The sequence below is a fragment of the Drosophila pseudoobscura genome, chromosome 3 (genome assembly GCF_009870125.1).
Source record: "Drosophila pseudoobscura strain MV-25-SWS-2005 chromosome 3, UCI_Dpse_MV25, whole genome shotgun sequence".
NCBI lineage: Eukaryota > Metazoa > Arthropoda > Insecta > Diptera > Drosophilidae > Drosophila > Drosophila pseudoobscura.
In genome coordinates this window covers 5,867,443-5,895,265 of record NC_046680.1, presented here as the reverse complement: position 1 = coordinate 5,895,265, position 27,823 = coordinate 5,867,443, and the positions used below count along the sequence as shown (strand labels likewise).

Below are 27,823 nucleotides of genomic sequence, written 5' to 3'. Positions count from 1 at the left end.
AATGGCGGGCAACTTTGGCAGGGGTTTGGGGTATGCCACACATGCCACATAATTTTGCAAATGCAAAACGCAACCCGAGTCTGAAGCTGAAGCTGAGGCGGAGGCGGAGACGGAGGCCGTGGCCGAGAGCCTGCAGTCCAGGCATGTCCGTGTCCATGTCCCTGTCCCTGCCAGGCCACGACGACGACGACGTCGACGCTCTGCTCTGGACATGGAACGACTCCTGCCCAAAGTAGCATGATAAAGGGGGCCCAATGGTATGATGGACACAAAAGCCCAAGCATACGGGTGGCTGCAGCAGCGAGAAGAGCAGGATGCGGGGCCAGGATGTGGGGGCAGTCTGCACAGTCGTAATCGAACATTTTACACCTACTCTGCATTATAATTTATACGCCGGGCGGCACAACTGGCCAAAGAAGGAGTCGGCTCTTGTATGGTGGCCGGTGGCTGTCTGGCAAGAAAGTTTTCCTTATGTACAAGAAGAACCAGAAGGAAATGAGCAGGGAGAGAGCATTTATACATGGAAAGCTTTGTCCAGACTGGAAAATTAATCGAGAGAAGATAAAGACTAGCAGAAAGAGTAATGTTTTCGGCATAGATAGGCACGAGCCAAAAGCTTGAGCAATCGGCTTTAAAGATTTGTGCCCAACTCAAAAATGCAATGCAAAATCATCTCTCGGCTCGAACACATTCCATTAACTGTCAGCTCTATTACCTTCCAAAGGCAGAGCTGGAGCCCAGGGAAGAACCGGTTCTAAGCCCAGCCCAAAGGCGCCTAAATTGTGCCAACAATTCGTACCAAAGGGCTCCTAGAATACCTGCACGGACTGCATCGAATCCCCTGTAAGCCCGTCTTCCACCTCCCGTCTCCCGTCTCCCATCTGGCATCTGGAAACAAAGGACACATCAATGGCCATGCCTTGACATTACACACAGAAGCCAGCCCGAAAATTGGGCCTCCACGTGTGTTTTTGTGTTTTTGTGTTTCCTTGCCGACGAGATGGGATTGGAAAGGAAAAGTCCTGGCTGTGTCTTCGGCTCTCCGTTGCATTGTCTGCAGGTCTACACAAAACGGGCGTTGATTTTAATGCATAATGCATATGGGCTCTGGCTTATTGCTGCTGCTCTCGGCTCCTCTCCTGTCAGGAGCCAGGGCCAGCGTGTGGCTGTGTGTTGCATACGCAGTACTGTTACTGAGATCCTGTCTGCAGTTGTAATAATGCAAGCCACTGCATTCGGAACTGAGTTGGACTCGGCCTCGGACTTGGACTCAGGGTCCTAGTCCCCGTCCCCGTCACCGTCCCCGTCCGAGTCCGAGGCAGCGTCGTACCCAAAGTTCCGTAGCTCGGATTCGCACTCTCTGTTTGGGGGTGGGGTGGTGGCAGTGGGTGGCAGTGGGTGGCTTTGCATGTGTCGACGACGACACTGGCCAGCCGGCAGCAGTCAACGAACGCACTTTTCCGGCCACACTGCCGCACAGCCATCGCCGTAATGAGCCGGGAAGCATTCGGGGTGGCGGGCGAGGAATGTCAGGACTGTGCCTTGAAAGTTGGAATGTTGCACTACTCGTACATGCAATGCCAATGCCACTGTCTGAGGCAGAGGCAGAAGCAGAGTCACAGGCAGAGTAGTGGCCAAAGCCAGAGGCAAATCCATAGCCATAGCCGCAGCCCAAGCTACGCTTCGTGTTGTGGATTTTGGCCAGGAAGCAGCAGGCCGAGGGGGAGGGTGGGGGGGAGTGTAATAATTAATTTTGTACGTTGCATGCAAATGTCTGGCCATGGCTGGTTCTGGGCTCTTCCCTCCACCATGAGGCATATGCATAAGCAGCAAGAACAATTCATGAAAACAGCAAACAGACAACACCCCAAACACAGGGCTCCCGTCAATGCAACAAACAAAATTATTTCAAGTATGCATCAACAGCAAATGCCAAGCCCACGTGTGGCAGCCGGAGAACGACATGGCTTAGAGACGCTCCCAAAAGACAGCTGCCGCTGCTGCTGCTGCTGCTGCTGCTGCTGCTGCAACATGTTGTGAAAGTTTAGACGGGGGCCACATGGGCTGCCTGGCAACACACACGGCAAATTGCAGCGACAAAATGTGCAACCAAATTAAGTACAATTTGCGCATATTAAAAGTCTGGCAAAATTGCACAGGCACAGGCACATGCACTGGCAGCAGCAACATTTTGTCGCTTCCTGCGCTTGCAGCAGCATCGACTATGAAATCTAATCAATAACTAGGAAACTAGTAGAATTTCATGTAGCACACTAAATAGCACGATTAATTATCGCCATGCCGGCGACTATAATTCAAATCAAGCTCGCTTCATTTCCAGTGCAGCGTGCCCCATCCGCAACATGCGGCACGGCGCACGGCGCACACACACTGCAGCAGAACACACTGCAAACCGGTCTAATTATACTCATTTTCTTGGTGGCTGCAACATGTGGCACCACTGCCAGACCGCTGCCGGGCTATAAATTGCAATTTCCATGCAACTTTCTACTGGCCTGCGCGCCACAGAGAAGCGATCGCAAAAATTTATCATTCAAAGTCGCCTCGGATCGCCTTGGATCGCCACGGATCGGCACGGATCGCCGTGGATCCACGCCTGGGATCGTCCCAGAGATCGAGTTGCATGGCAGGCGTTTTGTCTTCGACAGCAATTCGTTGGCAATATTCAAATTAATAAAATCATCAATAATTTTTGCCTGGCATGGCCTGGGCAAACATGTAGAACATGTTGCTGCTACCGCTGCTGCCGCTGCCGCTGCTGCTGTTGCAACTTGTTGTAATTAATAGTCAAACTAAATTGTAGCACACTTGCCATCATTTAGAGTTAGGAGAGCCAAATGTGGCACAAAGCAATTTTTGATTAGAAACCAGTGCCCCGGCCACCGTCCGGACGCCGGACCCCGGACGCCGGACCCCGTCCGGACACCAAACAACTTCATTTTTATGGCCAACTCTTTGGCTATTAAATTTTTCCTTTGATTTGTAATTAGCGCAAAATGCATATTAAATAGCCAAACGACACAAAAACCGAATCTCCCGAGTGCCGCACAGCTGTGCCGTGGAGGAAGTGAATGGCGCAGATCTCTCTGTGTGTGTGTGTGTGTGTGTGGCGGTGGCAGTGGCAGAGACAGTGGGGCAAGGCTCGTTTTTCGGCTACTTTGGCAAAGCAAAAATAATCAATAATGCGGGTGGCAGCGGGGCAGAGTAGCCCCTGAAACATTAAGTCATTGAGTTGAAATTATTTATGCAACATTTATTACGCACACAAACACAAACACACACCACAGCACAGCACAGCACACTCTGCCGTGTTTGAAAACTTTTGCAAGTTGGTTGTTGCATTGTTTTAGGGTTGTTGCTGCTGCCTCCAGACTGACTCCTGCTGCCCCTTCTGCTTCCCCTTCTGCTGGGGGTGGTGTGCTGCAGAACGTGCAATTTTCTTAAAAATAACACACGATTACACATGAAAGTACAATGGCTGATATATTATGCACAGACCAAGGGTTAGGCCAGAGATAGAGAGAGAGGGAGTTGGGTGGGTGCCGGAGAGAGTACACCCGTACGCACAGAACTTTTAAGTTCTCGAGCTGCAGAGGCTCCCAACTACTTACCACGATTGCAGGGCCGCCTCCGATGGCACACAGAAGGACTGTCTTCAAGGAACGAAGCCTTTGATACACTTACAGATCGATCCAGCAATGGCATTTGCTCTACCGATCCGATCTTGGCAGTTTGGCAGCTTCGAAACGGAGAGACTGGTCCCAAGACGTCAGTTTCTGCACTTCCAAAATCAGATATACCCTCCCGAAAGGGTATAATGAGTTCTCGGAAGGCACTCAGCCAGTGCAGGGCTGAGAGCTAACTCGTCCCTGGTCCCTGGGCCACCGCCCACCTCCCCACCGAAGCCCTGTCCGTCCGCGAACAATGAGGCACTTGCAGTCCGGTCAGCGGACTATGGCCAACAGTCTTTTATGCTATTCGATTACTCGATTACTCACGTACGGCAGCCGGTTACGACCATTCAGTCGTCTGTATGTGTGTTTTCCACTCAAATCATTAAAAATATAATAATAATAATGAAATTTGCGTGATTCAAGCAGAGCACGCACTAGGCGATGCCAATAACAACAACAATTGCCATTGGCATGCCAGGGGCAACAACAATAAACATGTGCAACCAAACGCCCCCAGAGGATGAGAGCAAAGCAAAAAAAAAACCGGAAAGGAAGTCAAAGTCATGCCCACAGTCTGGAGCTGAAAAATCAACCCTCTCATAGCGTGAGTCCTGCGACCAGCACACACACACACACACACACACACACACACTCGCAGACATTGTCCTTAATGCGCCGCGTAATGAGTTATTCGCATTTTTTCCCCGTTGTGATGCCCCCCCTGCAACCCGCGAACCCTCCGCGATTTGGCGATTTTAATTCATTTAGAAAAGGAAATAATAACGAAGGCTGGACTTTTGCTGCTGAGTGAATGGAGAACCTCGAATGTGCTACCATCGTGCCATCGTATGGTATAAGTATCATGGATCTTTTTACAGACGTTACAGAATAGTCGTAGAGCCCGCTTCCCGAATCGCTCGAATATTGCATGACCCGCTCCGTGTTGCAGTTGTATAATCTAGCAGGAGGCAAGCACTAAATGGACTGGAGGACTGGCAAGGAGAGTGCAGCACGAACCGCACACGACATCTAGACATGAGAGAGCACAGAACATAATTTCGCTAAATTAGCGAAAAACAAAAGAAATGCTGTCCAATGAGGGAAGGGCAGTCAGTCCTGGGCCTGGGCCTGGGTTCGGCTTGAAAACTCCCCAATTGAGCACGCACCAAAATCATTTGCAATCCTCGCTCTGGGGTGACGCGGCGGCCTCAGCGCCCCATAATCAACGTCTAAATATTTGGTGGAAAAAACGTAGGAAAAGAGCGAATACAATTTTTGAATTGAAAACCTGCACTTTGGTGCCGGGCAACGGCCAACTAATTATAAAAAAATGCTTTCCAACCCCCGGGAATGGAAGGGTATGGAATGGAATGGAATGGAATTATGCGAGAAACCCTTTTTGCCAATTGCATGTTGGACTCGATGCAAGAGTTTGGGTCCTTGGCCATGTCCGGGGTAAGTGATTGTGTACGTGCTCATTATGGAAATTTCTTTGCTTCGTTTTTCGTGGCACTGCAGAAATTAATGCAAAGCTTAAAGCCGGGCAGCGTGGGTTGTTAATGACACGGCATAGGGGGATCGGCAGAGGGCAGGGCAGAGCAGGGCAGGGCACGGCAGGGCAGGGGTTACGGAGAGCTTAGCGAGGGAATCGCTTGACAAAGGTTTATTGGAGCTTTGGCACATGCGATACGCGATTATAATTAGAATTTGGCTGCGGGGTTTTTGCATTCAAAGCGCACAGACGGACGGACGGAAGGACGGACGGACGGACAGACCTCGCGGCATGACATGACCATTCAAGGGTGGTTCTTGCCTTATCTGGGGTTGCAAAGTGCTTTATATATTATTTGGGCACCGCGGGGAGGCAGTGCTAAAGTTTTGTGGTAATCGAATTTTGAATCGATTAACTGTGTGTTGGCTCTCAAGTTACCAGGACAGAGCCCTCCCCCCCACCTTCGTGATAGTTCTCCAAAGATGAAGTACGATCGAATCAAAGCTTTTTTTTATTAGTCAGTGGAATCAAGGCTCGCCGTAAAAACGATTTGAGCACTATAAAAAATCTTTGCCATAAATCGATTGATCAGTGATAATTATCGAATGCCATAACGATTTGCATACACGTACCCACACACACATGTGTACACTGTACATTGTACAGTCAGCGCTTGGCCGTGCCTCTAATGAGCTGCAAACTATGAAAATGCAACTAAATGGCCAGCAATCGCTGAATGCCAGACAGCCAGACAATCAGCCAATCCGTCAGCTAAGTTGCATTCAAATTGAGTCTTTAAAACGCTTAATTAACTCTCGATAAAGTAGGGCAGCGCGGAGGCAGGCGGAAGGGAAGGGAATCAAAAGTTGCACTTTGCATGCGCCCTTTTGTGGCAGAGCGGGGAGAATCGCTGGTGGGGGGAGGTAATTAGGGAGAGCGCGAAGGCAGTGGCATGCAGCGGGCACACATTGTATGGGACGATGACTGTACCTCGGCAGCAGTTTATAATTTATTTATTTATTATAATTATTTATTTGCCTGACGCGCGGGCGCTTATTAAAAGCTACTTAACTGCTCGGCAAACAGTATAGCTCCCTCGTTGGACTCCGCACTGCGAGAACGAACAATGACTAGGCCATTAGGCACCCCATCTCGAGGTGCCACCCACATACACATGTAAAAACGCCACATATGCCACAGAGCTCGTCATAATTACCACAAGTTTCAGCTTGCTTACGGCGACGGCGACGGCGAATAAGTACTACATTTCACTCGATATGCAGTCCACGTAGTGGCACGCACTGCACAACGCTGAATGGTGGGCGAGGGGGGCGGGGGGATGGCCTGGCGCTTGGTGGCATGGCATAACCCACGGCATAATCAAGAGAGGTTATAAATTTACTAGAATATAAGCTGATTATAAGCCGATTGTTTGTGTGTGTGTGTGTGTGGGGCTTTTTAATTAACCTGAGTTTAGGGGGAAAGTCAATGACTGGATAATGGTCGAGTGCAACTTAGATAAGGAACGTATGCACTTGGTCGTAAGGAAGGTTGGCCCTCAAAGGGCTCTTACAGCAGCACACACAAGGCCATATGGACAGCGAGAGTACTCGCGTTTCAGCCATTTCATGGCATTCAGCCGTTTGGAAGTGAAATTTTTGATTTCAATTGAAATAAATTCCCATTAATATTTGTTAATTGTTAGTTTAAGTGAAAGCGAGAGGGAGCGGGAGCGGGAGCGGGAGAGAGGGGCAGCCAGGGAGAGAGAAAGAAAGCAACAATCGTAATATTTGTTAATTGAGATTTGACCTGATGATATGATGGCGAAATGAGCACAAACAACAACAACAACAGCAACAAAAACAACAACAACAATAATAATTGCAAATGGCAAACGATGCGCAAAATTGACGTCAACGAAAAATGTTGCTGTTAGAAAGAAATTCTGTGAAAGTATGTTAATTAATGGAAGAAGCAAAAGCAGAACAGAACAGAGCAGAAAAATAATAAACGCGACTGTACTTGAACGTTTTGTGCACAGTGTTGTACAGCACTTAATGCATAAAAAGTGTTGCTAAATATGAAAAAAGCAAGAAACAAATTAACATAAAGGGGGAAAACAGTGTTGGATAATGTAATTATAATAAATGGCAGAGAAATTGCCAAAAGGAAAATCAGAGCAGCTGAAGGCATGATTGTGAGTTTTCAGTGCTGTAAAGAAAATAAAGTACATATATTTACAGTGTTGAACAGCCTCAGAACAGTTAAGCAGGGGCAGTGTTGGTAATTGAATTTGTATGCCCTCATTTCGGCGCCTAAGGGCCGCATGTCTAATGGCGTTATGGCAATCTGCGCTAAACGGCAAGTGATTGTCCCGAGATTTGCAGACAAGACGCCTTTCTATTATGCAAAGACCCATAACCAGGTGCCCACAAATCTGCGTAAGTATTGGAGCCTTGCGGCGCACGACACTTCACTCGGGAATGGAGTATGCGTCCCGTGGCAGCCCACAAAATCTACACAACGCCCAGCACTTGCAGCAATCTCAGGCACGATGCAGCCTTAGGACCGTCACACTTGCCTATAATTTGTGCCCAGAGTGGCAACAAAAATCAAATGGCACGCATGAAATTAAAGTTTAAGCGCGCAAACAATTTATATGTACGACGCCGTGTGCCAATTAATGTAAATTACGCGACGGCGACGACGGCGGCAACACGACACCAGCTACAACAGCAAGAGACCAGCAAGCGGCAAGCGGCAACCGGCAACAGCGTGTGGCAGCGATATGGCAACGCTGTCGGGCATCAAATGAGGCCCCCAAGGGGCTGCCGCACCACCACGCACCGTTTTTTGAAAGTGCGCACAATAACGCCTGCAAGAAATTAGCAAACTGCAAACACACATTGTAAAATATTATTAAATGCGTCAATTTGTTGCCGTCGCACGAATCCAGCTTCAGCTTCAACTGCAGCTCGAGCCCCCGAGCCCCCAGCCCCCAGCCATCAGCCTCCATCGCCGACTCAATCTCAGGCTCATTAAGTGCGTGACGGCCCCAACTTATGCATAAATGCATGAGACATGAGACAAACTAAGCCTGTCAGAGGCAACTGTACCTCGCAACGCGCCTGCGCAGCGGTATAGCGGGGACTTTCTATCTGGCATATCTGACGATATATGTATCTGCTACGAACGAAGAGGAATTTTTGGGCAGGAAAAGGAGCAGATGGCACTCGGGCAACTGTACTGCGGAAACTGTACCTCCCAGTCGATAATTTTCTATGGAGCACCGAGACGATTATCTAACATTCAGCTTATTAAAAGGTTAAATAACTTTGCATTGAACTCGTTATCGCAATTGCCGATGATAGACAGACCGAGAGACAGGGAGACAGGCCGATGGATAGAGGGATAGAGTAATAATGCAAAAGGCCAATCAACAAAAGAACGAGTATATTTATTTAAATGAGTCTAAATTACGGCTCATTGAAAACGAATTGTGAGGAGGCACGGCATCCATCTATGATTGGAAATCAATACGAAAACACAAGCGGAACCAATACGTAAATTAATAAAATCACTGAAATCAGTGAAAAACCGCCAGTAAATGTTCAATTTATGTGTCAATAATTGAAAGAGAGAGAACGAGAGAGAGAGAGTCGGGCATCGTGTGACGACAATGAGGCAAAGGCAAAGAAAAAGCAAAGAAAATAACCAATCAGGGCCATATTAATCAATTTTTAATGAAAGTCATTTAAATGTGTTAATTTTTTATGCAACGCTCAGCTATTCTGGGGGATACTCGAATTCTTTCTTCAACTGTTTGGCTGTGGTGTTGATTTTCTTGGAAATGGGGGCCCCGCCCCTCTAAATGCAAATGATCTCCAGTGACGCAATGAGGCCTCACTTTTGGTCTTCATTTATTCCAATTAATCGACCATAACAGCGCACAATGCATATTTATTAATAATCAGTGAAAATACGAGTAATTCAGCCAATTAACAGCCAACAGCCAACAGCATTCCAGCACAGCACAGAAATCACAGAAAACCCCAACTCGACTCGAATTGAAATCATAATTCTCTACACTTCAGTGTTTTTTTTTTTCGTTCGAGTGGCGGCACTTCAATGGAAAGACATTTCTGATGTCTGATTTAATTATTGTAAATAACAAAATAATAATAACAAAGTGGAAAAAGGGATGGGGAACGCCCATAAAATTCATTGGTTCTTTGATGGGACCACTGCCAATGGGTCTTGGCTTTGCGTTTCTGCCAAGAGGAAAGAAATGCAGAAGAATCTGTGCCATATTCAACGAAACGGTGAAAGGGTGAAACGGTAAAACGGTGAAGCGGTGTGCTTTTTTTTTTCCTATTTTCCACCTTTTAAATGCAGTTTTCTTCATCTGTTTATTTCGTTTATCCGTTTATCTAAAACTCTATAATTCATGGCCTTTATCTGACTGGGGAAATCCACGGTGAATTCCTATCTGACACATGTCCCCACTCCATGGGCCCCACTGTACCACTATTCTGTCGCGTCGCTCCGTTTGTTGCTGTTGTTCTGTTTTTGTCAGTCAATGGAAAATTGATCAGAAATTATTGCCAATTGAGCGCCAAAATCGCTCACATACGACTCACAGCTGTCCGTGTGTTGGTCGTGTAGCCGTGTATCTGTGTGTGAACACTGAAATTTGCGCTCATTTAGGCTCATAAATTGCAGTCAAGACATGGATATATGTATGTACCATATGTACGGACAGACAACGCGCGATAGGGGAACAGAGAGAGAGAGAGAGAGAGAGACAAAAGAGAATTGAGCCAACAAAAAGCGCTGGCTGCCTTTGGCATTCCTTTGCCAATAGAAATCTCGGCTTTGTTTGGCGCTTGGTTTTACCTACAGAATGTATCTGTATCTGTGGCTGTTACCATTTATTAATTATACCAGTTACCGGTGGGGGGCCGGTGGGGACCTGCTGCTGGCCTGGGTCGTGCCTCTCTGTGGCAGCTATTCTGTGGCGCTGCCTTGCATTTCAAATTATGCTAAATTACATATGCAAGTGTTGATGCAGGTAATGAAAAGTCGGTCGGAAAAGGCTTCGGATTGGCTCCAATCGCATTGCAATTACACACACACACACACACACAAGCACACGCACATAGACCGATCTATAATTGCCGGCAATAAAGTCGGGGCTCATTTAGATAACTTCTTATTCCTAGGCCATAATCTGCAAGAGTCCCTGCCCGAATGGCCTGAATGGGGGCATGATGGGGCAAGGCGGAATCGCAGCACACACACACTCGCGGCGAAAGAGAGAGAGAGTGGAGTCGACGCGTAACAGAAGCTCAGCAAGTGGCAGCCAGCCGCAGACCCAAAACACCCCGCCACACGCCACACCGCGCGCACCCCGCGCACCGGCTGGCTCTGCCTCTGACGTCACAGACACATGTATCTCCGAAATGATGCGAGAAGCAAAAACGTGGCAACAACAACCACAACAATCATGACGCTGCCAACTTATAAAGTTGTAAAAGTCGCAGCCTCCGCGGAGCGTCGTCTTGGCCATGGCCGAGGCATTGGCAGCACACAAACACCAGGAGTGGCGGCAGAGGCCATACTTGAGCCAAAACAGAAAACACAAAAGCCCAAACAAAAAACGACTGAATCAACAGGCGGCGACAGCCACAACGACACCGACAGGCGGCGCCTCCGTTCTGGCTAACAGCAGCAGGCGCTCAGCACTCGAAGAGCAGCTGCCACGCGCCGCAAAGCGTGCGCGTCGTCTCAGGGCTAGAAAAAAGCTCACACAAAGAAAAGCCCAACAGAGAAACCGCCTCCCCCTCCCACGGAGACAATGCGAAATGGGTAGTAGATGGGGGGAGGAGGAGGAGGGCCCACAGATTTGAGGCAAACTCAAATGTTTATTGGAAATCCAAGCAAATAGAGTTCATGTATCTTTGAAATACACTCCCTAGAGTCGATTATCGACTGAAATCAATCGCTGACCTTCTCTCGACACCTCCTGCCACTGCCCACTTCCCACCTCCATTCTTGACCTTCAGTCAAACAGCCACCTCAAACGGCAGCTTCTGGTCGCCATTCCACTTGGCTCTCCCCACCTAAGCGGCTATTAGAAGCACTTAAAACACCCATGCCACAAGAGCCAGCCAGAGGCACAGGCACAGTCACCCACCCACACACTCAAAGTATTTCCCCCTTGCTCACATTCAAAAAGGAAAAACTCTATTAGAAACACCCACTAAAAGAAAAATTACAGACACTTGGCAGACACCCGGCAAAGAGGCAGCAGGAAAACACACACCAGAAATAAAGAGAGAAAGAAACAAACAAATGGGGGAGTGCGAGGAGGAGAACAGATTTTTACCTTTTCAACTTTGGGGAAATCTTTTTAGGGAAATACTCGTACAACAAGTGAAGGAAGAGGGCTGAGATGGCCAGCAGGGGTAATGTGAGTGTTGATGTTTCAACATATAATTTTGGGCACGACCCGAGCTCAGAGGGCTACGAGTACGAAGAGTAAGATACCCTTGAAGATCACTCTGTTTGGCACCAAAAGGCTCTACTTATAGAGAACTGTTTCGGCGATTCTCAGCGGCTATGGCTTAGGGAATCCCAGCGACGATGGAGAAAGGAACATACGGCTATGAGTATTCGCATGTCCGTTCGGTTAGGTGAAACTGGTAGAACCAAAAATATCGTATATTTTATGGGGTCGCAAACATCGCCTCCAATGGAAGTATACCTCTCTAAAAGGGCATTCGAAAAATGAAAGAAATATAAGGAAACGGAGCAAAGTGTGGCACAATTACAGAAGAGTGGAGTGGAAGGGTGGCCTGGATGGATGGATGGACGGGAGGGTTCAACAGGTTGCTTCTGTCGACATCCTCAGAAAACTTCCTTTTTTCTATGGGTCTGTGTGTGCGTGTGTGTGTATGAGTGTGCTTTGGCCCTTTTTGTGAATGAGAGCTCATAAAACGTTTTTCTTTTCACATGGTACGGGTGTTGATGTCGTCGTCGTCGTCGTTGTCGTTGTCGTTGTGTCGCTCGTCGGCTCTCTGCCCGTCCATCCGCCCGTCTGGCGGCGTCCCTTTTTCCAGAATGAGACTGGAGACTGGCGTGCGCCCCAAGTTGCTCTTTAGTTTTCAATTTTTTGCCTTCAACAAACAGCAGCAGCAACTCCAGCACTGTATCTGCTTTGGCTTTTGTGCCACGTTTGGGACTTGAAGTGGGACATGGACTGTGAACTGGGGGAAGGGGAGTGGGGACTGTGGACCTTTGATAGCCTCCTGTGCCCAAGGTCCCAGTTCGCTGCTTATTTTGATTAAGTGCGAAACAATTAAGGCGGCTAGTAGCTGCTTCTGTAGTTAATCGTGATCCCAGAACGGGACGGAAGCCAAAAGAGGAGTATAGGCGGCTCTCGGGTGACCCCACATAGCAGCTCGGGGTCACCGTCCACCGTCCAATCGGTGGCTATGGATATGGGTATGATTCTGCGGTGGCGAGTGTTGGGAGACCAGAAAAAGGAAGTACACGGCACACAAATTGAACGATGAGTAGATCTATGAGCAGCTGCTCGTATATATGTAATATATGTGTATACAGACGATTCCCATTTCGAATATGAATCAAACAACTCCTAGTCCCAGGGGAAATTCTAGTCAAAAGTATGTACAAACATCAGGCGCAAAGAAGCTCCAAAGCCCAGCAGATTTCCTTGGTCTTAGCACACTTTTGGGGGGAGGAGGAGCTGCCCTCCCTCTCGAACCACCAGAACATGATTCCTTACAAGCCACAATCCAGCCCCTCCCCCTTCCCGGATAGCCCGCAAAACTGCTTAGCCACTTTAGCCATAAAAATATAACACCTGCTTATCTCTCCATTGGCAGCAACCCCCTCAGAGAGCAAGAGCAAGGCCGCATGCCCCAAAGCAACCGAAAAACATTTCTCAAAACAGCAGAACGAACAGAGGGGGACGTATGCGGGGTGGGGGTTGCTGCTTGAATGGCAGCACTGACCTAACTCCATCCGGAAAAATACTTGTGCCAACAGAAATACCGTAAAAACACTTTTTCGGAATTCCTCGACGCCTGGTAGACCAGGGACGGGGCGTTAAATCAACCCCAGAGCCCAACAGAAAAAAAGGAACAGAAACCCAAAGCAAAGTTTGGGGAAACGTCGGAAAAGAGGAAATGTAGACGTTGCCTGCCCTGCCACACTGCCACTCTGCCAACCAGCCAACCAGCCACCGTGCCACATCCTCCTCCTTTGAATCTTTATAAACATTTAACGGATTTTCTCGGGGAGGCGTTGGTCGTTTTACATGCATTATCCTGGTCCAAAAAAAAAAGTGTTGACATTAAAATAATAATTTTAATTGCCTCAAAAAACACAAAAGTCCATTGTGGCCTCCTGGAACAAGGATGCCGTAGCCCAGAGGGTTGTGGGGGTGTGGTCTCTTTAAACACAAAGGGTAATTAACATTTTTCTTTTCGGCCAAACCAGGGTCTGCCCTGGAAGGATAAGCAGCTTGTTTGGTCCTGGCCCAAAGTCAAATGAGCAAAAAAAAACAAAAAAAGGCAACAGGAAAAAAGGACCTGCCGCACACATAACGTGGGTTAGGATTCGGGACTCGAGTACGAGTTCGGGTGCGGGGTTCAGGGCTCGTGTGGGAGTTCCTTTTTTGCGGTTTTTGCATTTGGTTTGACTTAACTGTTAAGTACCCTCAGCTACTCTGCAACCCCTTGGGGCAGCTTCTTGGGCGACTGTGTGTGGCAGGATCCAGGATTCAGTCGTCCGACCGCCTTTCAACACCTTCAACAAAGCGTGAATTAAGTGCTCGAGATTTTCTACACTTAATACAACTGCCCCATGCCCCATGCCCCTGCCACAGCACTGCGGCTGCTATCCCATTCAACATGTGGCATGTGGCAGGGCCCAGTTCTGCCACTCTCCTCACGCTCCCCAGTTAATTGCACAATTAGCTGGTTGTGGTGGAACATCTGGACAACTGTGTCGCGTCTCATTAGCTCCGATCTGACAACTGACGACGACTGGTGTGGCGAGCGCGGATACATTTTTAATTGCACTTAATCAACAAAAATTAAACGAAAAACTCTTAAACACGATATAAAATTAGTTAAAATTAAAGCGAAAAATTCCTGAGAGAAGTGAAAGAAATGCCATCATTTTGGGTTCTTTTAAGTGGAAGAGCTGCCGAAAATGTGATCTAATATGCTCCTACAATTTTTAAAGATTTAATACCGAGGAGAATAATCAGTTAAAAGCGCAAATAGGCTTTGGCTTCAATTGATTTCCCAATGAAATGGTAGGAACAACTCTACCAGTCGACTTTCGAACATAATTGCCACAAAACGAAGTGCATTTACTTGTATCTTTTGCATCTTGTACATATCTTTGACAATCCATCCATCCATCTTTCCATCCATCAAGCATGATTGGGGGGACCTGTGTAACCTACCCCCGAAACAGTGGGCTTTACATCTTTTGCGATGCACGCAACGTACTAGTACGGGGCACTGTTTTTAATTGCTAATTGAGCAAAATACTTGATGGAATAGAATTAATTATGGTTTCATGTTTTTGGGCAGCACAAAAATTCAACCTATTTCATTTTGTTTCTCGTTTTTCTTCTCTCTGAATGCCTCACGCGAAAGCATAAATTGTTTAATTACTAATTAAGAATAGGAAACGGCACAATGGCTATATGGCACGGGGCACGGGGCAGGGGGCAGGGCAGGGGCAGGGGCAGTGGCAACAAACGATAAATGTACAATAATGAATTAGAAGGCGAATCGAAGCCATTTGAGACATTATTTCGCCAGAGAGGCTCCCGTTCTCTTGGTTCTCTTTTTAGCGTGTGACAATTCGCATTAATTACGAGAAATGCTCCAAAAAAGAACCCATTACAGTGGCGGGGAGTGGCAGGGGACTGATCCCCGGAGGGGCAGTGTGGCGCACTTTCATTTCGCCACAGCCGGGGGATCCCCATTCCCTTTCCGAGCTGCCACTGCCCCACTTGGCGTGTTTTAGGCTGCTGCTGCTTGGACACTTGTGACATTTTCTTAATTGAAATGATGCGCGTTCGTTGATAAAATTTCGTTGCCTCCTATAAAGCATTCCCCTCTGCATTGCCTCTGTATCTTCTCTTTTTGCATAGTATCTGTGTGGACCACTCTCTTTGCACGTTTTTGCTGATGATTATTATTACTCTTCATTATTGTTCATTATTAAATGAGCCAGTATCTCTCCCGCTCTCTCTCTCTCTCTCTCTCTATCTCTCTCTGTTGCGTGTCGATCTGTTTTTGTGTAGGCTTTGTGGCATGTGCGACATGCAAGTATTTGGTGGCCTGAAAAAAGAGTAAAAGTATATGCCACGATCATCTCCAAATGGAAATGGACCCTCGGAAATGTACGAATAATGCCACAGATGAAATTTAAAGAAATTATAGATTTAAGGAAAGTTAATGAAGTAATTTCTTAAGTAAAAAACTGGGAGGCAAAGAGACATTTCAAAAGATACATATTTATTAATCATCGCATTCAGTTATGAATCTCGCAGTTAAATGTTATCTTAATAAATGCAAACTGAATAAAAATAGCAATTACGAGAATTAGCAATAGTTAAGATATTTCTTTAAGTATCAATTTATTATTTAATGTGCACAAAAATACCAGTTCCAATTTGTAAAAAACCACAGTAGATGGATGGTTCGTTTAGAGTAATATGTATGTATATAGGGAAACATTTGGGCCATTTTCCTTTGCCGCTAACTAGTTTCCACTTTCGGCAAATGATTTTCTTTTGATTTTCCTGCTGGTCCTTCTGATAGCATTAAAATTTCGATGGCTTTTTGCCTTTCACAGAGACGTTCGTACGTGCCTCACTCCCTCCATTTTGGCCATAAAAGTGCAGTTAAATGTGTTGCACAAGTTGCAAATTGGCCACACATCAAAAACACAGAGCAGACAGAGAGAGAGGGAGAGAGAGAGAGACAGAGAGAAATCCTTTCAAGACGAATGTCCCCGCCTTCTCCGGACCTCCTCCGATTTGCAGAATGCAGAATGCACTTATGGGGCATAAGTATTACTTTAATTATTCCTAATTAAAAGGCCGCCTACCTGGGGGCGTGGCCGTGCAGCTGCAGCTATTCCGAGTGTATGCCCCGACGGCACATAATTAAACATTTTGCCTTTGCCGATTTTCCTTTTTCTTTAACGATTTTTACGATTTCTTTGCCTACGTAAAGAGTGACAACGTGACGCGCAACGACCCAAGAGAGGTGGGGGGGCATGCAACGGGGGAACTGCAATTTGCCGCCGGCTTTTGGTTTATTTTTAAGGCTTGTTTGCCGCTGCATTTTATGCATTTTTATGCGTTCGTCATCCGTTTGTCATAAAAAAACACACAACAGAGACAGAGAGAAACAGAGAGAGAGAGACAGACACTCGCAGACATTCTTAATTTATAAATTAATATCTAATCATTTTCGTGGTTGTTTTCCATTTTCACAACTACTTATTTTTCGCATTAAAAGTTGTCGCAATGCGAATTTAATGGACTTCTCTGATGTGCGGAAGATGTGCCACTCAAAATGAAACACTCAAATGGACATCAGACATCTCGGACATCAAAAAGTCACTGCAGAGGGTTGTGAATGGAAAATATAGCCAAAACTCATGGCTAATTGTATTTAAAGTCGGAGAAAATTAGATAAAAACTAAATATTTATCTAGAAAAAACAACACTCTATGCTGAAAGGGCTGTAAGTAAGCCGACGGATTTTCGTAAGTCATTTAAAGATGCCTCCAAAGAGACCTCCAAAATGGTGTTTAGATCAGTTGAGAAGATCAGTTAGTTAAGACTTGGGTACTTGTAGTTGCAGTGCGATCCATCCCGGCTTTAGTCCCTATAAAAACTAAGTTAATATGTTACAGTTCTTACTCTTAAGTATTCTATTATTTGCCATGGATTACGTTAACACTTCCACTGAAAGTCTCTGGAACAGCAACAGCTGCCAATTGGCTTCCTTTAAACAGAGTTACCAGAACTAATAAACTCCTAGAAAATATCTATAAAATCTGCATTTATGGGCTATAATTACACGGCTGTAATAAGCCGTGGAGAGCAAGTGGCAGGCAGCCAACCGGCCGTACCGTCGAGCCGTGGAACCGTCGAAAAGTCTCTGCCTGGCAACGACAATGAAAAGCGACTCAACAAAGAGACTAAACTCTGTATTAATTTGCAATTAATGCAGCTAATTATATTTAATTAAATGAGCGAGTCGAGCGGCAGGGCTAACAATGCACCGCACTGAGGTGCAGGTACGGATACAGATACGGCTACTGGCCCCGTGGCAGGGGCAGAGGGGGCTCCACTGCTGCTCGTAGAACCTGTGCAAAGTGTGCAGTGGTGGCACTGGGAAAAATGTATCGCGCAGGTTGGTCTGGCTTTGAAATGAAACTGATTATTACAATTGTTGCTGTTGCTATTTGTTGCTGTGAATTGCTGTGCTGATGATGATGCTTATTGTATCTCATAGGTACGTAGATACGCTTACTCGCTTAGTTTTTTTTTTTTTTTTTTGCACAAATATGACACTGAGCCGCCGCAAGGCAATTGTAATAGATTTTTCGTAATTTTTTCGTGGGGTGGTTGGTGGCATTAAACTGTTTATGTGTAGAGTTTCATTCTGATTTAATTTCATTCGTGTATCTGGGAGATACGCCTGCCGCCTGCCGCCTGCTGCCTGCCGCGGCTTATTGTTGCAAATTGCCATCCAGCACTGTCCAGTGCCACATTATTAGTATTTATTGTATTACGAGTACATTTCGTTTTATTATTAGAACGAGGCGACTATTTTCGAGTGGCTCTCACACGTACAGCATTTGTGAGTGAGTCTGCGTCTGTTTGCCCCCCGGATCCGACGATAATGATGATGCCCATTTTTCATGCTACTTCTGATCGCAATTAACGTTAATTAAAGTTACTAACCGCCAGCGTCGAAGGCGCATCTGCTTACGGGTTGCACTGTTGCAGCATTAGGAATACTACCATGTCAAGGTTCGAGATTTACATGAAAATTGCATTTCGAATCTGATTCGCGAGTGAAGTGCGTGAGAGGCTTAAAAGGTTTTTATCTGTTTTTTTTTTTGCCTGGGTTTTTGAGAGCAGCAGGGAATCCTAATGAACTATGAAGATGATTATGGGGCCATAAAAAGTGCGGAATTATCGGAGCTAATCTATGAATTTTAATGTTTCTATTAAGTTTGATGTAAGCACTTCACTTTGATGGTCTGTCATCTGTTTTATGGACAGAAACTCCAATTTTAACCAATAACCAGACCCAAAAGTATGCTAGAAGTTCGCCAGAATATTCATTGATAATATGATAATATTATTTACCGTTTTCTTTAGGTGTTCTTCAGGCAGTAGCAAATGTTGATTATATTTTCTGGTTTTGCCAAAATTTGTTCACAATTTTCCTCGGGGATTCTTTAGATTTTTAGTCACAATCCAAATCCCAAGCATCCGTTAGATAACAATTCATTAAGAGTATCTTCTGGGAGATGGCTATCACACACGCGCACAGACAAGCACAAGCACAGACACAAGAGTCAAGATCAACCAAGGATCATCTGCCACACACGCGACGTTGCAAGCCGGGGCGCGATGCCTTTGTGGCGCCAATATCTCGAATCTCAAACGCGGATCTCGGAATTTCGGAATCTCTCAAGTGTGGGACACTGTTTCGCTGCAGTTGCAGTTGCAGTTGCATCTATTGAATGTTGCAGATAGTATTTCATGGCACGCGCTGCTCTCCAGAGTGCAGTTGTGTGTGGGAGAGAGAGTGTATGTTGATTTGTTTGGTTTGGTTTGGTTTGGTTCTTGCTTCCACGCGCCGTCCGCTTTCGTCGTCGTGCAACGTCGTCGACTGAATGAACGTGCGGCGCACCAGACGGGCGCTTGGACCCCCAGCAATCATCAGCATAAGTAGTCGTCGAGTCGAGTCGACTCGAATCGTGTCGTCGCGTGGAGCAGTCGGGTCTCGGCCAGGCCAGTCGACGAGTGCAACTTACGAGAAACAACAAAACACGAGCAAACCAGACCGTTCTTGCCGAAGCGCAAGCCGAATCATGCCCCCCAAGCGCCTGCAGGAGCAAGCGAGAGCGAGAGCGCGCCAGACTCGCGGCCAGAGCGAGAGAGCACGTCCCAGAGAGGGGGTGTGCGCAGGAGCAGCAACAGTATATGCACTTTTCCCTTCCACCCCCAACTCCCTCTGTCGCTGGCAGTTAAAATAAAAATAATGACGTCATTAAGCGCACAAATGAGCGCTGCTGCTGCTGCTGCTGATGCCGCTGCCGCTGCCGCTGCTGCCAGCCTCAATCGGCAGGAGAAGTTTAGTTTGAACGAACACTTGACGAAGCCCCAGCGAGCGAGAGAGTGCGATATAGAGGGTGGGAGAGAGAGAGAGCGACTGCGAGTGAGTGGTAGTTTGCGTTTTCACATGAGTGCTTATTGTGAGCGCAAAATTTGAGCATTTATTAGAGCAAATGTTTTTCCTGAGGAATGGGTCAGGGGAGCCGTTTTTGAAGGGAGTGAAAGACGGCTTGGAATACCTTTTTTTGGGCTTGTTTTAATTCATGCTAAAATTTCCAAAAATTCTGCATAGATAAGGGATTCAGATTTGGTTATCAAAAATGCTTATATAATGCGGATATGAATGCGGATTTCATTTGGAAGGATTGTTGGAGGTGCTTCTGTTCTTCTTTCAGAACAAATTCCTACTATACTGGATTAGAAATCGAACTCATCAAAAGGAGACAGAAAGGCTTCAACTATTTCCGCAAGTAAATTTGACCCCTTGAAAGAAGGAAGTTTGTAGTTGTTCAAGGGTCCTTGCTCCATTTGCCACTTGCCCTCCCCCTGACCCTGCCCCTGCTCAGTCCCAGTTCTGGTGGACAACTATTGCTGGAAATTAATAATTAAAATGCCAATCCACAGCAACAGCAACAGTCAATCCTATCATCTGCGAAAACCTCACTCGAGTTCCTCTCCCACGGAACCGCACTCATCCACCATCTCTCTCTCCCTCTCTTTCGCTCTCTCTCCATCTCTCACTTTGGACTCCCACAACAGACGAGTGTCCACTCCACCACCGGCACCAGCCACCCGCCCCCCTGAATAGCACCGCATTCAGAAAACCGAAAAGTGCCAATAAATATGGAAGCGTTTTGCGTTGTTCTGCCCACTTCCATCGACTCCCACTCTCCCACTTCTATTCCAGATCCCCACTCGCCATCAACACCCCCTCAACCCCACTGCTTCGTCTTGTGCTCCTTCTTCTTGGACTCTCATCCCCCTCATCCACCGATACCCGCTCCTCGACTACCTTTTGCACTAATTCACATTTGATGTTTTGTTGTCTGCGCCTGGTATACCCTTTGCAGAGGGCCCAATGACTTGGAGGATATCTTCACAACGACCGAAAGTTATAGGTTCTAGCCATATCTTGTGTGTTACCCATAGGAAACAGCGCTGATCAGATATCCCTCTGGGGATCAACTCTGTTTGTTTCTGAAGACACAACTCCACTTTCTGTTTTGTAATCTGTTGCTTAACAGCTCTTCCAAATCGTCTGTAAAGTGTAGCAGCGGTGTACCCTTTAAGAGTATCTACAGTTTCGACTCAAAAAGCTGGCCCTCCTTTGGTGTTGTGGCTGCTTGCATTTTTCTGGTCAATGAGGTTACAGTCAAGTCACTAGACAAGCTGCCCCCCTGCACCGCCGTGCCCCTGTGTCCCCTGCCACCGCCCCCACCCCGCACCCGCCCCTGTCCATGCCACAACCCTGGAGGCCAGGACAGGGCAGAAGATGCAGCCAGCAACTCGTGCGGTCCTCAACCGGTCGCTGTCGGTCAGTCCTAGACGGACGGATCCAAACTGGCTGCCGATACGTCCTCTGCAGCCACTGCTGTCTCTGTTGTGGCTTCCTCTGCTGCCGATTCTGCTGCTGCTGCTGCTGCTGCCGGCCACTGTCTAGCCACCCACCCGCCTCAGCTATCGGAGGTGTCGATGACGTCGTCGTCGCAGCAGTCCTCTAGCCCCCTGTTCGTGCCCTCCGATGACTTCAGGCCACACTCCTCCATCGAACCAGCAACCAAAACTGACTGCAACGGCCTACGCCATTCGAGGATTTTGTTGTTGTTTCGCTTAATGTGATTTGTTAGGGTATCTGGGAACGGCAATAGGGTATTCGATTTGTAATGCATATTTAAGGTTTAGACTACACCGATGGTGACCCCGATGGACTATATGGCGGCTCCAGTAACAATAGTCTATAGTCTATTCTTAGTCTTTTCGTTTATGGTAATTATGATATCTCCTTAAGATTCCACTAATGTGTTGTCCTGGCCAAGATAGTTCCTTGATGATTCCGATTTCGCTGAAAATGATTGGTAGTGTATATCCCAGAGAGTATCTAAGTGTCGCACATCTTGAGGATGCTTTAGTTTGCACATCGTTCATCTGGCCATCGATGGTTGTTGCCATTGCTGTTGTTTTTAGCCAATTTTGGTCAATATTTAAGTGCTGGCGAATGCCTTCCACTTCTACTTCGGCAGGCACTTCAGTGCTCTGTCTATGTCCCATGTCCCATGTCTACGTCTAGTTCCTGTCTCCTGCTCGTCCGCTCGTCCTCGCATCACCTCATCAGCTTAATTTTCGAAAATATTCACGTTGTCCATCTCGCTCTCCCGCTCTCTTTGGCACTCTCTGTCCTTGTCTTTTATGTCTAATTTCGGGCTGCATTTTACCGGCAGCTATAAAAGCGTATTACCGTTAAATGTTGCACTGTCGAGTCGTCGTCTAATTTACGTTACCCGGGAGCAGTGGGAAGGCTTCAGCAGGGGGGGGGTGCTAGTGGGATCAGGGGGACAGAATGGGAGCGTCAGTGGAGAGGTCTCTCTTTCTCTTTCTCTTTCTGGCTCTCTTTCACTCAGCCACTGCCCACTTTCCATCTTGGCTTGATTGTCATTGCAGGCAGTGCTCCAGTGCTCCGGCCTGGCCAGCAAACTGATTAAATTCAGCACGCGCCCTGCGGGCATCTTTGGGAAACTTCTTCCGCAGCGCATGACGGGGCAGGGGCAAGCAGGCAGGAAGGCAGCAGGCAGCAGGCAGGGGCTTGCAACATCATCAGCTTAGTCGGGGAGGAAACTCGACGCTCTACATAAATTTGAAATTAACGTTTTCTAGCATATTGTCTGCCCCCCATCCTGTCTGTCTCTTGACATGGCTGTCTGTCGCTCCCCCCCCCCCCCCCCCCCCTGCCCATCCCCGTGCCAGGAGTGCTCTTCCAAGAGCTTACATGCTTTCTGTAATTATCATTTGCCATTCCATTTGGCCTGGAACACACACGCAGACCAGGAGTCTCTCTCGACTTGATCTACACTTTGGCTTTTGGCTGGAGTTCACCCCCTCAGCCACTCTCCGCTCTCCACTCTCCACTCTCCACTCTCCACTCTCCGCTCAACGCTTGTAATTAAATGCAAATCTTTCGTCCCCGCGTCTGCATCTAATATATTGCCACGATGCTAGGGGCAAACTTTGGCCACATTTTCAGCTACGTTCCGAATCTTGTCAGCACTAGTGTGTGGCGGCCTACGAAAAAAAGAGCTGCTGAAATACATGTATAAAGCAAACAACATGGAAATTATCGCCTAGACATGCCATAAAGAACTGCGGCGGTTGATTCACAACCAGAAGAAGTAGAACCGCTACTGAGATACTCTTTTTAACGCATATAACTATTATCCGAACAGTATCTAACTTTTAAAGTAGATATATTTATTTGAATGGAGTCTTTCTGAAAATGTATTTCCTTTGGAGATACTCTTTTAAAGGTATCATAATGGATCTCAAGGCATCTTCTTTCTTTCTCCATGTTTTTAACTCGTTAGATCTCTCTTTAAACTTCATATCATAAGTGGTTATGGCATTGCACTATTTCATTAGAATAAATGGGATTATGATGCATATTTCATTAGAGATCTAATGGGATTGTATCTAAAAAGACAGCAGCAAAATTAGGGAGAGATAACACACTAACTCTATACAATACAATAGTACCTACAACATCTATACTTCTTCTTAGCATATTCCAAATATGATCCATAATCAGAGCATTATCTAAATGGCAGCCTGGGATCGTTTAATGTATTAATCCGAAACTAATATGCAAAATGATATAATGCCTGTTGAAATCTGTCCAAAGTGTGGATAGAAGAGGAGAGGAGTAGGCGGATGAGGAGGAGAGTTAGGGGTAGATAGGGAGGTGGAGATGGAGATGGGCTGAGTAATTAAGAGCGTCCAAACTTTGTAGCTTTTGGTGCACGGCTCTCGTCGCGATGGCTGCTAATTACAAAAGGCATCCTGGCCAACATCATTTGAGATATTTTCCATTAACCGACGACGGCATCGTCAGGGACATGGACAGGGACACGGGAGGGGGGCAGGGGCAGGGGCAGGGGGGCCCCACATACAAAACATATTAAAATTAACCTGATTACTCCGCAGGCGCTGCCAGGCCTCAGATTGTGGGACTGGCACCGGGACTGGTGCTGAAGCTGGAGCTGGAGCTGGAGCTGTGTGCAGCTTGGAGGAGTTTTGAAAGCCAGGCACAAACTAATTTCAAATAACATAATTCATTCGCTTAGCCAAAGGGGGAACGGGACAGCAGGGGACGGGGCAGGGTAGCACTTGGACTTGGCCAAGACTCAGACTCCGCTGACCGGTTTCTTGCGGAGCACCAAATTAGTTAAAGTTTAATCACAAACCAGAAAGAGATCACGAGAGAAAGAGAGAGAGAGAGAGAACTTGCAGGAGACTAAACAAAGACTGGGGCTGTCATAACAGAAAGAGAAGGAAATATTCCAGTAGAGAGATAGAGAGAGAGACGGCGAGAGTAGGGCTCGATCTGCAGAAGGTGCTAAATGACAAATGAACAGACTCCTGGGCTCTGAGCAAATGAATGCTAATTGTTATTGTACTTGAACCTCAAGTCCCAAGCCACTGATGAGGCCCACCCCTCTCCACTCCGCCAGCCCCGTATTCCCATTCCCATTCCCATGTCCGTGCCCATTCTCCATTCCCATCTCCGGCAGGGCATTCCGGACCCAAACATGTCCACGGCTATGCGCAGCCTGCAATAATTTCGCGCGCATAAAAATTTAATATTATTGAATTTTTATTATTGCTTTCTGATTTTTTGTTCCCCCAGAAACAATAATCAGAAGACGTACAACAAGAGCAACAGCAACTGCATTAACCCGAGCCCCAGAGGCAACACAGAAGCCTCGCGCGGCACCACAGTGGGGCAACAGCAGAAAGCAAAAGACAATATAAAGGCCAGAACATAAAAGATACAGTATTGCATTCTAAGATCTCAAAGTACTTGCCTCCAGTGCATACCATTGCCCCACTGTGCAAAGGCAGGCCAGCCCCAGTCCCTGCCTCAAGTGGCGTACTTAATGCCATTCGAATTATGCGCATGCGTCCCGTTTGCTGGCCTCGGCCTGGACTGCTGTCTTTCGAGAGGAGCATAGACCTGTCTGCCCTTGCCACCGCCCGGACTCGGCCCGCCCCCTCCGCAGAGAGCGGGCCACCGCCCTGTTACGTGGTAATTTTGTAATATCGTAAAGTATTTTTTAATTGAACGCACCACCTTCGTCGGCACACACTCGCCCAGAGAGAGAGAGAGAAAGAGAGAGAGAGAGAGACCACTTAACGATGTAGTGGTGGTCGTCGTGCGGGATTATCGTTTCCCCCAGTGCTTTGTCAACTCTAGGCTCGACTGCAACCCTAGAGCCAACACACTTTTATGACTCACTTCCTTTTGGGGGCCGTGGCTCCTGGCTCCCGGCTCTGACTCTGGCTTTTGGTGATTTATGCGAGAACGAATGCTCGGCGGCATTAAAATTAGCTCTAATTATGAGAGTGGATCGCGGAACGCAGCCAATTAAAGTTGCATTTCTCGAAAGCATAAATCAATAAAAGATTTATGTGACTCTGGTCTATATATATATAATTTTTTATGATTAGTTGAGCGTATTTTGAGTTTTGCATAACCTTTGGCAACCTTTTTTTTCGTGCACAGCTCTTCCTTCTGGTTCTTCTGTTCTGTTCTGTTCTGTTCTGTGCTGTTCGGGCCTGAACGTGGTCTGAGCCATTCATTCCGCATTCATTCATGGGCGAGTCAGATCAGCTCAGCCTCGGCTCAGCCCGGGCTGGGAGGGAGAGGGACCCCAACCTGTTCCTGGCCCAGACTCACGACTTTATAATTAGGCAGAGCTGCTGTTGCTGTTGCTGTTGCTCTTGCTCTGGGTTGTGCTTGTTCTTAGCCATGTTCTTCAGACTCTTCTCTGCTGCTGCTGCTGCTGGGTTAATGCATTCATAATAATATTTCTTTTTGCTGTTAAATTTATGTTTTCTGCCTCGTAGTCTTTCGTTGTGGCCCTCTTCTGGTGCTGCTGGTTCCTTTTTCTTTTCTTTTTATTTATTTTTGCCAGTTTTAATTTTCTCGCTTCCCCGCTCCATCGCCGCCTCCTTTGGCGAAATCGTTTTGCATTCTTAAACATAATTGCATGTGGGCGTGGTCACATATGAAATTTCTTTGATTAAAGTCGATTAAAATCGGGGCCTGTTTTGCCTGCTGTTTGTGGCCCGCTGTCGTTCAGCGGCCAAGTGGTATGCCACATAGCAGATGAGGCTGCAACCACGGAGCCCAGATGATCCGGAGTTTTATGGGTTCAAGGATTAACATTACAGCAGCATTTTGTCTGCAAAACTATGGAAATCTATCAATAAAGTCTTATTGATAGTTTTCTATCTTCCCTTCCACCTTTGTCCCACATATTTCCAGATCATTTAAAATACCCATAAATCCGTATTTAAGAAGTCTTCCAATTCCATAATTGATCTAACCAATGTGCAAAGTACCCGTACATGTTGATCATTGACGTCCAGGTGGACTCCTCTCCCTCCCAGCTCCGAGCATCCCCATCCCCATCCCCATCCCCATCATCATCATCATCATCATCATTGGCGGCTGCGTGGCCAGTTGGCCACTCCTTGCCCCAACTCGATTCCGCTCGCCGCATGCCCCTCCCCTGGGGATGGAGGACATGCCGCTTCTAATCTGCGTTCGAGTGAATTGCAAATTACGTGTCTTAAATTGAAGTTTTACGAGTTGCTACTCTAAATGTTTGCACCAAAGTGCTCGCCTAGATGTGTTTGCTCAGGGTTCGGCAGCTCCACCGTCAGGTCTTTCTCCGGCGTGGGGCTGGACGGTTCTAACCCGGCTACGTCTGCGCAGTTCTAGGCGATGTAGAGATGCTAGGGACTTGAACTGGGAATGGGACTGGGACTGGGACTGGACTCTGGGGGCATGCTGATGATGCTGCCGGTGCTGCGTGTTTAGACCCGAGTGTTGTATTTCATGTATCTTCTTCTGATTCTTCTGCTGTTGCTGCTGCTGCTGCTGCTGTTGCAAGTATCCTCCCCTTCCCATCCTGGTGTTGTCTTCTACTTTGGCTTGTTGTTTATGCGATGCAGGATATGATAATAATTACACCTTCCACGTTTGCTGCTCTCTGCCATCTCCATCTGGCCAGGAAGTTGCCAGGTCTGCTCTGCCACTATCCCTACTCCTCGGGGACTGTGCCTCTCTTCTACCACTCGACGATTAAAAATTGATCTCATTATAATTATTTTTTATAATTTATGAAGCCTTAAAACTGTGTGCTGTGTTTGGCATTGGCTCGCTTGCAACATGGCCACAAAGTAGTCATTATAAATGCCATAAATTTCGATCCCCTCCAGCACTCTCTGCCGCCGTTAATGATTGAAGAGTTTTGGAGGATCAGAGCTCCATTCGAGAGTTCCATTCCTTATGTTGGCAAATTATGACTGGAGGACTAGAGGACTGGAGGACTAGAGGACTGAAGGACTGGGGCGAGATTTTAATGGTCTGGGCATAAGGCTTTATCTGAATATGCTTAGACAGCCAACTCCTACACTCTCGCGCACTCCAACTTCCCAGAACCCAGAACTCAGAACCCACATATCTCAGATAGAATTCAGGCACACATTATGCATATTACACGGGCCGCTGGCTCTGGGTTCCTCGAGGTCTGGAACACGCACAGCGACATCTCCAGATAAACCAGGGGGAAGAGCCACAACTAGCTACAGAGACACCCACAAAGGCTGGGGATGGCGAGCGGGATGGATGGATGGGGGTGGTGGTGGTGGTGGGGGTGGGGGAGTCTCCTGCTCATTTTGCATTTTAGTTTGTAATTTAGTTTCATTTATTGCGATTTTACATTGACGCCTGACACGCAAATTCGTGTAATCCTTTCTGCCTCGCCAAGGAGGCAAGGAGTCTGAAGTTGCCACAGCCACAGCCACAGCTATAGCGAGGCATCGCCAATGCGCCACACAAAGTCCAATTAAATTATGAGGGTCCACACGCCAAGACAACGACGACAGCGACGACGACCACAGCCGACTCTGCTGCTGCTGCTGCTGCTGCCCCATTCC

At 47.2% G+C, this 27,823-nt stretch overlaps 1 protein-coding gene across 4 annotated transcripts in view; it reads right to left on the bottom strand.

Moving 5' to 3' along the window:
• The window catches only part of pdm3 (pou domain motif 3), a 64,724-nt gene extending 45,535 nt beyond the window's left edge, over positions 1-19,189 (bottom strand). For 2 of the 4 annotated variants that reach the window (XM_033377318.1, XM_033377319.1), the window contains exon 1: positions 18,635-19,189. The gene's annotated coding sequence lies outside the window, so the exon portion shown is untranslated. The remainder of the gene's footprint in view (positions 1-18,634) is intronic. The other 2 variants (XM_002138187.3, XM_033377320.1) reach the window with 2 other exon arrangements.
• Between the last annotated feature and the right edge of the window lie 8,634 nt (positions 19,190-27,823).